The sequence below is a fragment of the Neofelis nebulosa genome, chromosome 12 (assembly GCF_028018385.1).
Source record: "Neofelis nebulosa isolate mNeoNeb1 chromosome 12, mNeoNeb1.pri, whole genome shotgun sequence".
Taxonomy (NCBI): domain Eukaryota; kingdom Metazoa; phylum Chordata; class Mammalia; order Carnivora; family Felidae; genus Neofelis; species Neofelis nebulosa.
The window spans coordinates 34,855,329-34,872,212 of record NC_080793.1 but is presented as its reverse complement, the minus strand read 5'-3'; the positions used below and the strand labels follow the sequence as shown (position 1 = coordinate 34,872,212).

Here is a 16,884-nt window from a genome sequence, read left to right as displayed (position 1 = left end):
GTCCGACTTCAGCCAGGTCACGATCTCGCGGTCCGTGAGTTCGAGCCCCGCGTCAGGCTCTGGGCTGATGGCTCGGAGCCTGGAGCCTGTTTCCGATTCTGTGTCTCCCTCTCTCTCTGCCCCTCCCCCGTTCATGCTCTCTCTCTCTGTCCCAAAAAAAAAAAAAAAAAAAAAAAAACGTTGAAAAAAAAAAATTTAAAAAAAAAAAATTTTTTTTAAAATAATAATCCCTAAAATTTACAATAGCAGAATCTATAATCAGTAAATTATGATATGAACCCCAAATCAACTTACATAAAAAGTAATTGATCCTGACATAAATAATTGCAATGAATTAATAATAAAAGTAGATAAACTACAGTTGACTTTCTGTGCTATGTATATTTCTCAAATATTATCTCATTTAAACTTTTTAATACTTAGCAGACTTCGTATTTTAGAGCAGTTTTAGGTTTATAGAAAAGCTGAGCAAGGAACACCAATTTCCCATATATCCCATCCCCTGCCCCCACAGTTTATTTGTAACATCCTATAATAGTGTGATTCATTTGTTAAAATTTACGGACCAACTAAAGTCCATAGTTTACATTAGGTTTCAGTCTTTGTGTTACATGGTTTATGAATTTTGACAGATGCTTTAGTGCCATGTATCCACCATTATAGTATCATGCAGAACAGTTGTACAACCAACCCTCAGGCCCCATGTTCCACCCATTCTTTCCTCTCTTCCTCTCCCAATCACTGACAACTATTGATCTTTTTACCCTGTCTATAGTTTTGCCCTTTCCAGAATGTCAAATGGTTGGAATCATACAGTATGTAGCCTTTCAGACTGGCTTCTTTCATTTAGCAATATGTATTTAAAGTTCCTCCATGTACCCTATGACCCAGCAATAGCACTGCTAGGAATTTACCCAAGGGATACAGGAGTACTGATGCATAGGGGCACTTGTACCCCAATGTTTATAGCAGCACTTTCAACAATAGCCAAATTGTGGAAAGAGCCTAAATGTCCATCAGCTGATGAATGGATAAAGAAATTGTGGTTTATATACACAATGGAGTACTACATGGCAATGAGAAAGAATGAAACATGGCCCTTTTGTAGCAACGTGGATGGAACTGGAGAGTGTTATGCTAAGTGAAATAAGCCATACAGAGAAAGACAGATACCATATGGTTTCACTCTTACGTGGATCCTGAGAAACTTAACAGAAACTCATGGGGGAGGGGAAGGAAAAAAAAAAAGAGGTTAGAGTGGGAGAGAGCCAAAGCATAAGAGACTCTTAAAAACTGAGAACAAACTGAGGGTTGATGTGGGGTGGGAGGAAGGGGAGGGTGGGTGATGGGTATTGAGGAGGGCACCTTTTGGGATGAGCACTGGGTGTTGTATGGAAACCAATTTGACAATAAATTTCATATACTGAAAAAAAAATAAAAAAAATAATAAAGTTCCTCCATGTCTTTTTGTGGCTGGATAGCTCATTTCTTTATATTGATGAATCATACCCATCATCTGGATGTACCGTAGCTTGTTTATCCATTCACCTATTAAAGAACCTCTTGGTTGCTTCCAGTTTGGGGTTATTATTCACAATTGCTGTTAAATATTTGTGTGCCGGTTTTTGTGTAGACATGTTTCCAACACTTGTTCGGTAAATACCTAGGAGCACGATTGCTGGATCATATGGTAGGACTATGTTTAGCTTTTTAAGAAACTGACAAATTGTCTTCCAAAGTGGTTGTACTATTTTGCATTCCAACCAGGAATGTTGTTCAACACTATTGTCAGCATTTGACATGATCAGGACTTTTTTTTTTTTTTTTAATTTTCTTTTTTTTTTTTTAATGTTTATTTTTTGAGAGAAAGAGAGGAAGCACGAGCGGGGGTGGGGCAGAGAGAGATACACAGAATTGGAAGCAGGCTCCAGACTGAGCTGTCAGCACAGAGCCTGATGTGGGGCTCATGCCCACTAACCATGAGATCATGACCTGAGCCAACGTCAGACACTTAACCAACTGAGCCACCCAGGTGCCCCCAGGGATTTTTTTGCATTCAGCCTTTCTAATAGGTGTTTGGTGGTATCTCATTGTGGCTTTAATTTACAGTTTCCTAATGACATATGATATTGAACATCTTCTCATATGTTTATTACCATCTTCTTGTCTTCTTTGATGACATATTTGTTCAGATCTGTTGCCCCTTTTTTTTATTGCCCATTTTTATTTTTATTTTTTTTTAATTTTTTTTCAACGTTTTTAATTTATTTTTGGGACAGAGAGAGACAGAGCATGAACGGGGGAGGGGCAGAGAGAGAGGGAGACACAGAATCGGAAACAGGCTCCAGGCTCCGAGCCATCAGCCCAGAGCCTGACGCGGGGCTCGAACTCACGGACCGCGAGATCGTGACCTGGCTGAAGTCGGACGCTTAACCGACTGCGCCACCCAGGCGCCCCTTATTGCCCATTTTTAAAATGGTTTGTTTGAGATACTTTTTCTGGAGGTAGTGAGTTTATTTTGTTTTTGAAATTTTATTTGTTGAGATATTGTTGAGTGTTAGGATTCTTTGTGTATTTTGGGCATGCTTATTTGCCATCTTCATATTTTCTTTGCTAAGGTGTCTGTTCAGATCTTTTGTCCATTTTTAAATTCAGTAATTAATTTTTAAGTTTATTTATTTATTTTTGAGAGAGAGAGCACAAGCAGAGAAGGGGCAGACAGAGAGGGAGACACAGAATCAGAAGCAGGCTCCAGGCTTCAAGCTGTCAGCACAGAGCCCAACATAGGGCTCGAATTCACAAAGTATGAGATTGTGACCTGAGCTGAAGTTGGATGCTTAACAGACAGAGCCACCCAGGCATCCCTCAATAATTAATTTTTGTTTTCTTCCTGTTGAGCTTGAAAAGTTCTTTGTGTATTTCTGGTATTAGTCCTTTATCATATAATATGTTTTACAAATACTTTCTCCCAGTCTGTGGCTTATCTTCTCATTCTCTCAACAATGTCTTTTGCAGAGTAGAAGCTTTTAATTTCAATGTTCAGCTTATCAACTTTTTCTTTCATGGATCAATCCTTTGGTGTTTTATCTAAAAAGTTACTGACAGGGGTACCTGGATGGCTCAGTCAGTTAAGCATCTGACTCTTGATTTCAGCTCAGGTCATGATCTCATGGTTTGTGGGATTGCGCCCCACATTGGGCTCCACACTGAGCATGGAGTCTGCTTAAGATTCTCTACCCCCCTCTCTCTGTCCCTCCCCCACTTATGTGCATGTGTGCAAATGTGCTTTCTCTCTCTGTGTGTGTGTCTCTCTCTCAAAAATAAGTAAAAGCTTAAAAAAAATAAAGTTACTGATAAACTCAAGTTCACCTAGATTTTCTCCTGTGTTATCTTCTAGGAGTTTTATAGTTTTACATTCTACATCACAACATTTTTGGTTAATTTTTGTGAAAGTTCTGTATCAAGGTTAATTTTTTTTTTTTTTGCATGTGGATGTCCAGTTGTTTCAAAACCATTGGTTGAAAAGTCTATTGTTTCTCCATTGAATTACCTTTGATCCTTTGTTAAAGACCAGTTGACTATATTTTTGTGGGTATATTTCTGGGTTCTTTATTCTGTTCCATTGATCTATTTTCATCCATAACACACTATATCAATTATTGTAGCTTTATTTATAAAAAGTCTTGAAGTCTGATAATGCCAGTCCTCCAATTTTTTCTTCTCTTTCAATACTGTGTTAGTTATTCTGTTTTTTTTTTTTTTTTAACTTTTCCATATAAACTGTAGAATCAGTTTGCCAATGTCCATAAAATGACATGCTGGGATTTTGATTGGGATCACACTGTATCTATAGATCAAGTTGGGAAGAACTGACATCTTGACAATATTGGGTCTTCCTATCCATGAACATAGAATATCTCTCCACTTAATGGTTTTTTGGTTCCTTTTGCAAGAGTTGTAGTTTTCCTCATAAAGATCTTATATATAACTGTTAGCATGGCACTTCTTTGTTATAAAGTAGTCATCAGAAGATGCAAAATGTGGCTGTATTTATTTAAATAATCATCTAAATGAAAATGTAAATATTTTACATTCTTATTGAGAACCTCAGACCTTTAAGAATAAGTCCAAGAACACCGGTTTACACAACATTGACCTAGATTTCCATTTCACTTCTATCTTGTTAGCACCACAGCCCTAAACAGGTTGCTGGTGATGTTGTAAACATTGCACACAAGTTATAAAATCAGCTTTCCAGCAATGGGGTTTATGCAACATGTCATAACACCCACCCACAAATCTTGTAGTTTCAAATAGAGGCCACTTGATCTTCCCAGACACATTACAAGATCAGGATTGAGACTTGGAATCACCCAGAGCAATGCTTTTTTCAACTTTAGCAGTATAGGCTCCAAAACACCCAAGGAAAGATTCTGACAAGTTACCAATTCTGCTATTTAGAACAACTGGCCATTATCTGAGTTACAAATACCTTCTAAATGGGTCTTGTTTATTTGCAAAGAAATAGCCAGCTGGAAATTAGAACTTTTTTCTGAGTGCCACTTTCAAGAAATTCAATTAATTAAAGCTTGCTTAGAGGAGGTAAGTGTGGCAATTGACCAAGAGAAGATTTTAAGAAGGTTGTGACAGCATTCTCCAAATATCAAACAACCCCCGCTTTAGGGAAGTTTCCATTCTTTCTCTTTAACCAACAGGTAACACTAAAGTTCACAGGTAGACACTCTAGAGAGAGAGTTTTTAGATCAAAATGGCAGTTTGACATTCATAGCTGCCTTCCCAATAAGGGCAGGGCTCATACACAAGGGGAAGTTCCCCACTGATACAGAGGTGGTCCGTGCAGAGGAACAATATTTTGCAAATAGTCTGTAAGGGCTGTCTGTCTAATTGTCTGGCCTGTTGTTGTCAGCAAGCATCTGGAGAAGTATCAGGTCACACTCCTCCAGCCTGTTCTCCACCTTACCACCCAGGGTCCACCAGCCTTGGAGGTGAACACAGTGCCTTCCCAGGATGGAAAAGGTGTAGAGAAGAAAATTGGAAGAATTGACTGGAAACATTTGGAGATGTGAAAAGAAAAATTCCATGGATATAGAATGGCAAAGTAAAGATCAAGTCTCTTTCTGAACAATTGTCAGCCAGTAAATTGGTACCTGGATTTGGTGCAAGCCATTTGTTAACCTCTATTATGCAGGTCTATGGCTTGCCTTAGAGATTTTCATGGGGGCGGCGGGGGGGGGGGATGTTTACTTTGTCTTTATACTTTCTATGCATTTCCCAGCGCTAGAACACTGCAGTCGTTCTGATTAGGGACCACATATATATATCATATATATATTCATATATGATATATACACAACCACATATATATATCATATATATATTCATATATGATATATATATACATATCAACCTTCAAATCCATTTTTTTGGAATATGTACTGCACGAAGAGAGGGAAATGCTGTGTTAGTGCTTGCAGACTGTGTTACTTTCATATTAAGAACCACTTATCTGGAGGAAATCTCCTCTGGTGGCTTGCTCTGGCCAATACCTTGTTAGCTCCTTTCTTAGGCAACAGCTAGCCTCCAGGTACTATAATTTTTTTTTCTTTTTTTTAAATGTTTATTTATTTTTGAGAGACAGAGTATGTGAGCAGGGGAGGGGCAGAGAGAGAGGGAGACACAGAATCGGAAGCAGGATCCAGGCTCTGAGCTGTCAACACAGAGCCCAACGCAGGACTTGAACTCATGAACCGCGAGATCATGACCTGAGCTGAAGTCGGACACCCAACAGACTGAACCACCCAGGTGCCCCAAGGTGCTATAATTTTCTAATTGCAAATATAAAACACCCTGTTTGAAGGAAGTTGCTACTGAGAGCAGGGGCTCCAGTTTTAAATGGAAAAGGCTAAGTGCAAGAGGATGAAGAGAGAATTGGAAAGAAGACCATCTCTTCTACTTATGGGCTAAGTGAACTTCAGGAAGAACTCTCAAAACAGTGTTTAATCTCCTCAGCATGTTGTAAGTGCTAGGGAAAATCAGGTAATTTGGGAGTGGGATGATGCAGAATTCTAATAAAGACATGCATTCATCCCTGTCTGTTGGAGTAAACAAGAATGTCTTGTTCAGCTTCTCTTTGGGTAAGAATGGCTGTTGGGGGATTTCTAGAAGCAGCACTCAACCCCTATCTGACCTAGCACCCTCTTTTTTCTTTTAGGTTTATTTATTTGTTTTGAGAGAGACAGAGAGAGCACAAGCGGGGCAGGGGCAGAGAGAGAGGTAGAGAGGGAGACTCCCAAGCAGGCTCCATGCTTTCAGCACAGAGCCCAATGTGGGGCTCAAACTCATGAAACCATGAGATCATGACCTGAGCCAAAATCAAGAGTTTGATGCTTAACTGACTGAGCCACCCAGGTGCCCCCAGCACCCTCTTTTATAATGAATATTTTGTAACCCCTCCCTTTACTTTCCTGAATTGAAATTCACAGATCAAATAACTTGGAAAACGTGTTATGTATAAAACTACGAAAAAGTTATTTGTGTTTATACATCAGAGGCTTTTCAGCTACATGAATGGCTGGCAGGACAGTCACATGTTGGTTGGGACAAAGGGAACTCCTTGGATATCGGGGAGCTGTTCTGCTGGCAGCAGGACAAAAAGCGACCAGCCAAGCCCACTAAATCTGAGGAGGTGCCCCCCATCACTGTGAAAACCTAAATTAACCTCACAAATGTCCAACGTGCCCTGGGGAGGTGGGGGGATGATGTTGCTCTCATGGAGACCCACTAAAGAATGGGAATTGTCCAAAAAGCCTCTAGTGAAGTCTCTTTTGCTACTTACTGGGTTAATTTTGCCCCTTAAAGGGAATCTAACAAAAGATTTTGATTTATTCAAGGTCAAACAACTAAGTGGCAATGATCCTCCCAGAGTATTACGCTTTGAATCTGAACACACATTTTTAAAAGAGATATTATTTTTCTATGTAATCTCTGCCCCCAATATGGGGCTCAAACTCATGACACTAAGATCAAGAGTCACATGCTCTAACAACTGTACCAGTCAGGGGGCTCTGAAACCACATTTTCTTGAATACTGTCTGCATTTTTGATTTCAGGATCAGCTAAGCTATACTAAGCCGTAGACTTACGTGGTTCCTTCTCTTTGCCTCCTTCCTTCCTCACCCCTAGCATCTACTGCAGTATAATTTTTGTACCAGTCTGTTTATTGATTGTTACAGAATCAGTAATGCTATAGTTGCTTGCCTTGCTTAAAGTATTAGTTACCCCACCTCCATGCCCTACCCCACATCTGGGTCCTTAACCTGCTGCCAACTTAATATCTGCATCCTGGGAGTTGTCCTTCTCTCTGGGCCTTGCCCAGGGCTGGGCTGTGCAAATGAGCCACAGCTCTAGAGGGGCAGAGGCCATCTCTTAGAGAGCCAAGACCCTCCCCCGTTGGTCCTATGACCTTGCTCTACACAATGTGGCTTTAAGCTTTTGTTATCCCCTGTTTTCCAGTGTTCAGTGGCTGGGTGGCCTCTACAGCTTTAGGGATCAGTCCCTTCTGGGGATTAACCCCTTTCAGCTGACTCACCTTGGAGGCCTTTGTGGGCAGATTAGGGAGTTTTGCTTGATCAGCACATCCTCAGCTTTACCAGGGCCTGGATTTTAGCAGCGCCCCAGCAATCTCTCCCTTCAGTGTTTTGTTTTGTTTTGTTTTGTTTCTCCTTACTCAGTTAAAACAAATGCAATTGTCTAGAAATTCCTCTGCATTTGTTGGTGAGGCAATAGCTGACAGGAGAGGGTGTGATCATGATGTTAACGATTAAAAGTAGATCTGTCCAAAGATTCCATTTGTTATGCATCTATTTTTCCTGGCCTTATGTAAGCAAAAAGGTGAGGTGAGGCTGGACTTAGTCCACGTATGTAACTTTGAACGTGTTGTTCAGCTTTAAGAAGGACTTAGAATTATCATTGCTAAAATTATTTGCAATTAAATAACTCAGAGGAAAAAAAATGAATACAATATAAGTCCTTTCAAGTTGTTCACAAGGAAGATGAGACCTGGGACCATCTCCTACATCCTCCCCTACTGTAAACATTTTTGAGGGACAGACAAGGTGCTACAGGAGCTCCACTAAGGGAGCAGGTCACTTTCGGGTGGGGCTTCAAGGAAGATTTCCCAGGAGAGGAATTAATGAAGACCCCAAATAATGCCACAGCCAAGTCCCTGCAGCTCATCTGGTGGTAGGCAAAGAGATAGAAATGAGAGTTTGGGATTGGGTTTCCTCATAGGAGACGATCTAGAGAAGAGGCAGATGCGGTCAGATGGGAAGTGACATGCGGACAACTGGGGTGTCTAAAATTGCCACTCCAAAGTTTGAAGAGTGGAAGAACTGCCCACCACAGCAGAAACGTCAGAGAGACCCTGTGAGGGAGGGTTGGGAGTATCTCTTTCTTAGACCGCATTGCAAATGCCAGAAACCCCATCAGGTGAGATAAAAACAAAATGAGCTACAGTCGTGCTCTTGGAATGTGGTTGCTGTCTCCCCTTCTTCCTAAGTGGTGCTTGCTGGACTGAGAGAAGGGAAGGAGGGAAGGACAGAGATGCACCTCAACCAGTGGCTTTGGTCTTATCTGCCTTGTACGGGTGTTTTGGTGTTTGTGTCCAGTGTGGCTCTCTCCAAACAGGCTCCCCAGGTGTAGACAAAAATGCATGAAGGGCTTTAGATGGACATTTCACACTGGACATATTCCCACCTTTCTCAGCCCAGGATAAGGTGGCAATAAAGCCATCTTCCTTTCTTATGCCTGGGCCTTGATTAGCACTCCTTTCCCATGACAACCTCTCGGAAGTATTTGGATGGGCACAGATTACTTGCCAGGCTGTTGTCCACTGGCCAGCTGGTCTTGGTCCCCCTACTATCTGTCTTGCCTACACTCAAAAGCCATCCAAGCAGATCACAACCTCTCAACAGCCCTTGAGGATGGGAAGTGTTCCTGCCTCTCCTGAAAGAGAGACACAGATGCTCCTGGCCCTGACTCCGGTCATCCAAAGATGAGCTTGGGCTTTTGCTGAGAGAGAATACCTTCCACCTCAGTCTTGTTCATTCTGAAAACTCCGTTCTTTGGCGTCAGGATATATGCCCTCATCTAAGGCAGTTTTTAATACAGGTTCCTAGTGGGACTTAAGGTGCCCCCAAAATCTTCTCTGACATCATATGCCAAATTTCGTATCCATGTGTTACTCTCCCATATTCTAACCTCCTATCCCACAAGAGGCAAGAGCCATTGTGTCAGAAGAATAACCAGTTTTTGTCATCCTTTGATATCATCTCCGATTTCCCTGAAATGCAATTATATATCCAGGGCATGGGAGTTAATTCTTGAATTCCCTGGGTTTGGGGCCATTTCCAAAGAAAGTTAACAAACTTCCTAACCTGTCCTTGCTATGTCAGCTTTCCATGGACTTCTGAGAACCTCCTGGTATGTCTTAGCCAAAAATCTACCTGCAGAATGGGCACTTTACCCAAGAACATATATGAAGGGCCAGTGAACACATGAAAATATGCTCAATATCATTAGTCATGGGGAAATGCAAATTAAAAAACCTCAATGTGATATCTGTATACATCTGCTAAAATGACTAAACTTAAAATGACTGACAATTGCAAGGACTGGAGAAGATTTAGAGCAACTGGACCTGTCATACACTGCTGGCAGGTGGGAGGAGGTAGAACAAAATGATGCAGCCATTTTAGAAAACAATTTGATAGTGTCTTATAGTTAGTCATACACATATTCTGCAACCAACAACTCTACTCCTAAGTCTTTATGCAAGACAACTATATGACCACACAAAGACCTGTATGTGATTGTTTACAGCTGTTTTATTCACAATAGCCCCAAACTGGAAATAACACAAACATGTATCAAATGTGAATAAACAAATTGTGACATATCCATACCGGTGATGGTATCTACTCTGCAATTAAAGGAAACAAACTACTGATAGATGTGGCAACGTGGGTGACTCTCAAAAGCATTCTGCTAAGTGAAGGAAGGCAGTCACAAAGACTCCATACTGTATGATTCCATTTATATGACATTCTAGAGAAGGCAAAGCTCTAGTAACAGAAAACAGATCAATGCCTGCCAGGGGCTGGTGGTAGGGGGAAGAAATTAACTCTAAAGAGGCACAGGGGAAATTTCTGAAATGATGAATTAGTTCTAGATCTTGATTGTGGTGGTGGACACACGATTGAATACATTTGTCAAAATTTACCAAACCATACATTTAAAATATGTATTATTATTATATGTAAACTATTCATCAAAAATCTGATTTAAAAAAATTTTTTAATGTTTATTTTTTAGACAGAGAAAGAGAGAGACAGAGACAGAGCATGAATGGGGGAAGGGCAGAGAGAGAGGGAGACACAGAATCTGAAGCAGGCTCCAGGCTCTGAGCTGTCAGCACAGAGCCTGACAGGGGGCTGGAATCCATGAACCGTGAGATCATGACCTGAGCCTAAGTCAGATGCTTAACTGACTGAGCCACCCAGGTGCCCCCCAAAATCAGTTTTTTAAAAAACTAGCTGCAGAACGTCATTTGTCTTTCTATACAGTACAGTCCATAGAATCCCTTTGAAAGGATGAAGAATCTCAGACTTGAGGTCAACATACATTGCTTTTATGATTTACTTTGCATGTTGGACTCTGGAGTTTTTCCTAATTTTCTTCTCCACTGGCACTCTTTCCACTGGGAGCTGCTTTTTACATCTTTCCTATCATAAATGTGGAGTCAGAAGATGTCATGAGCACTGCAGAGTCCAAACTGGGTCTGGCTATATTTTAGGTCTATTAAACCCACTGCAGTGTTTGGAGCAGATTGCAAGGGAGAGAGATCCTAAATAGACTGAAATACAGTAGCAGGGATGAAGAGAAGTGCCGGGGAGAGACATTTGGGCAGATTTAGTTAGGGACTAGATGTGGGAGTATAAAAGAGAACAGCATTCAAAGGAGATTTTGAACAGTTCCCCATTGCCTTTGGGGAAAAGCCCAAACTTCTGTGCATGGGCTCTAGGGCCTTGTGATCTACTTCCAGCCAACCTTTTCATTGCTTGCTATCTCTTTTCACTGAATCAAAAGACCCTCAAGGGTGCTTGCCTGGCTGGCTCAGTTGGTAGAGCACGTGACTCTTGATCTCAGGGTCATAAGTTTGAGCTCCATGTTGGATGCACAGTTTATTAAAATAAGTAAGGAAATAAATAAATAAGAAATAATTTTTAAAATGCCCCTCAAGCATAGGCTTGTGCCTTAGCAGAGTAGGCATTCCATGAAAGTTTGTTATGTAACAGCAGGTGTTCAATATGTACTAGTTGATTGTCCATTCAACTACCAGTGGGCATTGGTTTTTTTCTATTTTTGGCTATTGTAAACAAGGCTGCTATGAATATTCTTGTCTAGGTCTTTGTGTAGACATATGCTCTCATTTCTCTTGGGCAAACTTTGGGTAAATGGAATTGCTGGGTCGTATGGTAGGTTTAGTGCCCCCATACAATGGGATACTACTCAGCAATAAAAAGATACGAACTACTGGTACACAAAACAACATGGATGAATCTCAACGTGTTTACATTGAGTGAAAAAAAACTGGACCTCCCTCCTGACCCCTACCAAAAAAGACAGCACATACTGTATGATTCCATTTATATAAAACTCTAGAAAAAGCAAACTAATCCATAGTGACAGAGAGCAGATCAGCAGTTGAAGGGGCAAGGGACAGAGAGGCACAAGAGATGAGGATTATAAAAGTGACCCAGGGAAAACTTTTTGGAGGTGATGGTGTGCTGTTATGCTTATGGCAGTGATGGTTTCACAGCTGTATACATATGTGAAAACATCAAATTGTACATTCTAAATGTGCCGTTTTACAGTATGCCTCAATAGAGCTGTAAAAATATATACTCCTCGAAAAAACAGCAGACCTCAGTAAATGCTTATAGAATAAGTTCAGAGAAGTGTTCAATGTTGGTTTAAGGAATACAAACCAACACGCCCAATATATGTTGGTAGAATTAATGTGCACAAGAAATAAGTGAATGAATATTAGATGTTCAATAATTTTATAATGAATGAAGGAATGAATTCGACAAATATTTATTTAACCCTTATGTGCCAGGCACAATCCTAGGCTCCAGGAATAGGTTAGGGAGCATGACAAAGATTCCTGTGCTCACAGAGCTTAATTCGAGGACATGATAAGTAAAATACATACAGTGCACTCAAGAGAGAGAAAGCTGAGAAGTGAGAAACTCCGGGAAGCAGATTGACATTTTTTAAAGTAGCACCTTCTTCGAAAAGGTGACGCTTCGGAAAAACCTAAAGGAAATGAGCGGACCAGGTGGACGTCTGGGAGGGTTAAAAGTAACTGTTCCTGTTAACCAAAAGAATGAGCAAGAGTTGACTGAAACGTCTGACTTGGGCGTGAAGCAAGCATACAAGAAGAGCGTGTTAACTGCTGGTGAGGTCCTGCTGGGTGTGAAGTGCCGGGTCCGGGCCGGGCTAGCCCGCGGGTACTTGCGTTGTCCACGGGGAGGCGCGCCTGAACCCGCCCCGCAGTGGTCTTCCGCCGTCGGCCCGTGCGTGGGCACGCGCAGAAACCGCTAGGCGGCGTCGGTTTCCCTCCCCACGCGCGGACGCCGGCGTGGGCCGGCGCGGCCGGAGAGCCCGCGCGTGCGCAGAGCCGAGGCCGGGCTGCCTTCGGGGCGGGGCGGAGCGGGGCGGGGCAGAGCGGGGCGGGGCGGGGCGGGGGCTTGAGGTGAATCCCGAGCCGTGGCTGCGGCTCTGGCGGTGCGGGGAAACCGAAAGTGGGCGGCGGCCGCGGCTGTGGGCCTGGCGGAGACGGCGGCGGGAGCTGGGCCCAGAGGCGCGGGGACGGGCCGTGGGCCCCCGGGACGAGGTGAGCGCAGGGTTTGCCGCTGCGGGCGCGACAGGTGCCGGGCGGCGTCAGACGGGGTTTCGGGCGGGCGCGGCGCACCTGGGTCACTGGAGGGACAGTGGCCCGGACGGGACTGGAACGGGCCCGGGGCCTCTTCCAGGCAGCCGCAGGAGATGCCCCGCAGGGGGGGCGGGGAGTCGGAGTTCCAGAGCGTTGTTTTAAATCTCTGATCGGACCCCTCCCCCCGGCCGCTTGGTGACGGGCTGGGCGCCCGCCCGGGAGCCTGACAGACCCTCCTGCCGCCGGGCAAGTCAGTGCAGCGGGGGAAATGCAGCAGTAGGGGTGTGGACGAAGGGCGGGAGACGCTGACCAGGAAGTGGTTCCACTGCCGCCCCTCCGGAGCAGGGCATATCAGAGCCGCCGGCTGTTTGAGCTCGGTGTGTTACACGGTGAGCGTTAAGCCCCTCAAAGGCACGGGCCTCTCTCTACAGACCAGCCCCTGCAGGCCGCTCAGGTAATGCAGGACGCACATACTATACATTGCTCTCAGACCGGGAGCCCCGGGGCCGGCACACAGCTCTAAGCTAAAAGGAAACACGAATCCTGCAGGGTCAGGTGCTCAGCCTCAAGTTAACGGGAGGGGGATTGGGGCCCGCACAACTTTTCTGCTCCGTTCCGTTTGCGGGGTGTAATGCATTTCCAGTTACAACTGAAGCGTACCAGTCCCACATAGTTTCAAAGAGCAAGAAAGGCGTATGCCTATATTAGAAAAAAGTCCTGGCCCCAAAGGATTCTGATGACCGCCTTACAAAACAAAACAGAACAAACTACTGATCTAGGTCACCGCCCCGCCCCCCTACGTCCCATGGTGCGGTGGGAAAATTGCAGAACAAGTGTTCTGTCTAGTGGTATAAAACAATTTAGAGACAAGAAGTGAAACTTAGACCCAAATTTCTAACTCATCCTGGGCTGCCTTGATGTGTAGGCGTTGCATACTGCAAACTGTGGGCTTCGCAGACCTGGGTTGGAAATCTGGGCTTCTCCTCTTACTAATTGTGGATGGTGAATAAACTACTTTCTTTGAGCCTGGTTTTCTGTATTATCAAATGGAAATGTTTAACTTACTCCACAAAGCTTTTGTGAGGTAACTACTGTAAATCCTTTGATTTATTATAATGGTCGAGACACGTTAGTTCTTTTCCTTACACCAAAGTTCCTAGATTTTACCTAACTGGATTTCAGTTTCTTGGAGGCATCTTTAAATTCTCTGTGTAATATTCATGGGCACTTGGTGGGGATTTTTGCATTTCCACTTAGTTGACATTTCGGAGCATCAGTTACAGGCAAAGCACTGTGCTCTGTGCAGGGAATTGCTCTTGGGGCCAGCTGGATTAGAATTCACATCTCCTGTGCCTCGGCCCAGGGCCCTTTGGTGGCACACAGATTTCCTCTTTGCTAGTTAAGCACAGTGAGACGGTGAGGCAGCAGTTGGCAGTGCCTTCAGATTTCAGTCCCTGTAGATTGGAGATGGAACATAATCCCTGCTAATGCCCTTTTAAGTGTATTGGTTGAACACGGCTGAATGAACTACTGTGTTTTGTACCAAGACATTTAAACTCCTTGAAGGACTTCTCTTTAAATTCTCTGTGCAATAGAATCTTGTTGGAGACTTGGTATGAATGTAAAGGAAAATACTTTATAATCCAACTCTTAAGTGCCTATTCTGTGTTTGATCAAGCGCTCTTTTCAAGAACTGAGATTTGACAGAGTGCTTTGCATCTGGGCATTTTCAGGATCAGCGGATGAATACAGGAAGGACAGAAATTCCTTGGTACTTGAGTGAAATCTAATTTCATATTTATGTGAATCGCTTTTTCTTTGTGCAAAACTTTTTTCTCTGCCCTCTACTCCCATATTTGTGCTTTTGAAAGCTTCATTCTTTTTATTATTTCTTCAGTGGGCCAAATGTGTGTGTGTGTGTTTTTACCTTTTTTCTTAAACCAAAAGTAATTGATTTTGTCATTTTTAGCTGAGATGTGTATACATGCCAATGAGAGCTTCTGGTCGGCATGAAATACCTAGTGACTTGCAAACATACTCAATATTTTAGCTGTGCAGCTGTGTCAGGAGGAAGCAAACCTGTGATTTCCTTTAGATCTTTGGATCTCATCTCAGAACTGGAAGGACTCCAGGGAAAGTTGAGAATCACAGATCTTGTCCATCTTCCTTATCACCCATCCATATGAAAAAAAGAGACCTGAAGTGACTCACTCAAAGGATCATAGCTAATTAGTAGCAGACTGGGCTTAAGACCCCAAATCCTAACTAGGTCACTTTATTATCTCCAGAGTTTTTTTCACTAATATGTAGATTTATGGAAGGCCCTTACTTATTATTCATAATATGTAGTTAGTAATGCATGTACACTTTAGAGCTTGAAATAATAATAATAATAGTAAAAACCCTGTTCCCTAAAGATACCCTGTGGGGGTAGATCACCACCTGAAGGCATTAATTACTATCTTTCCTTTTGAAAGAGTTGGTAAAGGAGTAACTAATTCAGGTGGTAACAAGTAGACTATACTGTAATTGGAAAGAAAAGAGAACATGTTAACATGTTGCAAGATGAGAAATCATCCGGGAAGGGTCTTAGACCAAAACCTTCCCTCTCTTAGCCTCAATTTATTATAAGATGAGGGGTTTGGGATAAACTAGATGATGTCTAAAATTTTTTCAGCACAGACGTTCTGAACTTTTAGGCCTTGGCATGTTAAAATAGTGTCTTCAAGGGCCACCTGGGTGGTTGAGTCGGTTGAGCATCTGACTCTTGATTTTGGCTCAGGTCATGATCTCACGGTTCATAACATTGAGCCCTGCGTTGGACTCTGCACTGACAGCATGGAGCCTGCTTGGGATTCTCCCTTTCTGTCTCTCTCTCTCTCTCTCTCTCTCTCTCAAAAACAAACAAATGAACTTTTTTTTTTTTTTAATATTGTCTTAAAGTAAAAGGACAGCCAGTTACCAGAAGTATATGCCCTGAGGAGATACTAAAAATTGAGTGGCTGCCCAAGAAGGTAAGAGAGATTACTTGGTGATTTCAGTTTACCCTAATAATTCTTCAGATATATTTTGGGGTTTAGTGCCACTTTGCAGCTCAAATTTATGACATGAAAAATGCATTGAGGAAGATGAGCCAAACAGTACAGTTGAAAATAGTTAAGAAAAGAGAAACTTAAAGACGAGAAAGCACAGGTGAGAGCCAGAGCAGCTGGGCTAAAGGTCTTTGGGTGTAGGGAGTGAGGAAAGTCAGGCAATGGGAAAGCGATAACATGCAAATGATTGAGTCACAGAGGGTTGGTGGTAAAGGCTGTATCTAGAGGACACAGAAGCCACCTTCTTCTGAGTAAGACTTTCTCAGGATGATTACCAGGTGTATTAAAGAGAAAAGCTGTGAGTTTCCAAAATACAGTTTTGAGTGTGAGAATTATTTCAGGCTATTTCAATTACTTAAATCTCTCTCTTTTTTTCTTTTGAAAGGAAGATAATTTTTTTTAAACGTTTATTTATTTTGAGAGAGAGCGAGAGAGATTAGGTGAGAGGCAGAGAGAGGGAGAATCCCAAGCAGGCTCCATGCTGTCAGCACAGAGCCCTATGTGGGGCTCAATCCCATAAACTGAGAGATCATGACCAGGTGCCTCTAAATATCTCTTTGTTAAAGTTGGTCATTACTTTCCCCTGTTCCTTGCCCCATTTCTTATACATTGTTAACACTTTGGGATACTGTGATTTATTGTGTAGGGAAAAGAAAAAGGACAGAATGAAAGGATAAAATGAGATGTCAATCGCCGCCACTGAATATTTGCAGCAGTGAGAGATGCTTTCAGATTTGGGTGCACACCCTTAAATCAGAACGTGGCAGATCCCTG

General features: G+C 42.7%; 1 protein-coding gene across 4 annotated transcripts in view; it reads left to right on the top strand.

Annotated features, from left to right (window-relative positions):
• The first annotated feature begins 12,850 nt into the window (after positions 1-12,850).
• Positions 12,851-16,884, top strand: part of TDRD7 (tudor domain containing 7) — an 80,872-nt gene continuing 76,838 nt past the window's right edge. For 2 of the 4 annotated variants that reach the window (XM_058694826.1, XM_058694824.1), the window contains exon 1: positions 12,851-12,979. The gene's annotated coding sequence lies outside the window, so the exon portion shown is untranslated. Of the gene's footprint in view, positions 12,980-15,961; positions 16,033-16,884 lie in introns of all 4 variants that reach the window. The other 2 variants (XM_058694825.1, XM_058694829.1) reach the window with 2 other exon arrangements.